This window comes from Penaeus monodon, chromosome 28 (genome assembly GCF_015228065.2).
Source record: "Penaeus monodon isolate SGIC_2016 chromosome 28, NSTDA_Pmon_1, whole genome shotgun sequence".
In the NCBI taxonomy this organism is placed as follows: domain Eukaryota; kingdom Metazoa; phylum Arthropoda; class Malacostraca; order Decapoda; family Penaeidae; genus Penaeus; species Penaeus monodon.
Genome location: NC_051413.1, coordinates 9,300,402 through 9,301,861, shown reverse-complemented (window position 1 = coordinate 9,301,861; position 1,460 = coordinate 9,300,402).

Sequence of the window (1,460 nt, the reverse complement as noted above, 5' to 3'; positions counted from 1 at the left end):
CGAAGATTGTAGGGGCTGTTATAGTTGGGGTTATGGTGCTGTTATGGTGGTTGCGGGTTATGGTGCTGTTATGGTGGTTGCGGGTTATGGTGCTGTTATAGTTGGGGTTATGGTGCTGTTATGGTGGTTGCGGGTTATGGTGCTGTTATGGTTGGGGTTATGGTGCTGTTATGGTGGTTGCGGGTTATGGTGCTGTTATGGTTGGGGTTATGGTGCTGTTATGGTGGTTGCGGGTTATGGTGCTGTTATGGTTGGGGTTATGGTGCTGTTATGGTTGGGGTTATGGTGCTGTTATGGTTGGGGTTATGGTGCTGTTATGGTGGGTGCGGGTTATGGTGCTGTTATGGTTGGGGTTATGGTGCTGTTATGGTGGTTGCGGGTTATGGTGCTGTTATGGTTGGGGTTATGGTGCTGTATGTTGGGTTATGGTGCTGTTATGGTGGTTGCGGGTTATGGTGCTGTTATGGTTGGGGTAATGGTGCTGTTATGGTTGGGTTATGGTGCTGTTATGGTTGGGTTATGGTGCTGTTATGGTTGGGTTATAGTTGGGGTTATGGTGGTTGCGGGTTATGGTGCTGTTATAGTTGGGGTTATGGTGCTGTTATGGTAGTACTAGGGGTTCTGATGGTAGTTTACGGGAACTGGTTGTGATGGTTAGATGTAATTGTGGTGCTTAATATTTTGCAATATGCTGTTGTTGTTTTGTTGTTGTTGATTTCGTTGTTGTTGTTTATTATGTTGCTGTTTCCTTTCTTGTTTATTTTGTTTGTTTGTTTTTTGCTATTGTTTATATTCCTTTGTTTTTTTTTGTTATTTTTGCTTTTTTTTTTTTTTTTTTTTTTTTTTTTGTTTGTTTTTTTTTTTGTTTGTTTTTTTTTTTTTTTTTTTTTTTTTTTTCGATTTTTTTTTATTTTTTTTTTTTTTTTCGTTGTTTTTTTCCTTTTTTTTTTTTTGTTTGTTTATTTATTTGTTGTTTTTTTCCTATTTATTTCATTTTGGATTTTGTTATTTTTTGTTTTATAAAAATATTGTCCAATTTTTGTTTTTTTTGGAAAAATAAATATTCAAAATAAGTATTTTTGCTTAATTGTTGTGGAGGTTTTTTCCCTGGGGGTAATGTCCTTTGGGGGGGTTGGTCAATTTCAAGCATACCCTTATCCCCGTGTTGGTAAAAGGGTTTTGGGCCCTTGGTGTACCTTTCCCTTTGGTAAGTCGCCTCAGTCTATTAGTTATTATCTTCTGTTTTTTTCTATGTTGCTGTCTTCCTTCTCTCTTGTCTGCTTATCTTGTTATGTTCTTGGTATCTATTGTCTATCTGTCTATTTTTTTTTTGCTTTTTCTTCTTCTCTTCTACTTTCTTTATGTCTTATGTTTCTGCTGTCTATTTTTCTGTCTTTTTGTTTCTCTTCCTCCTCTTTTCTCTCTCTCTCTGCTGCTCGTTTCTCTTTTCTTTTTCTTAT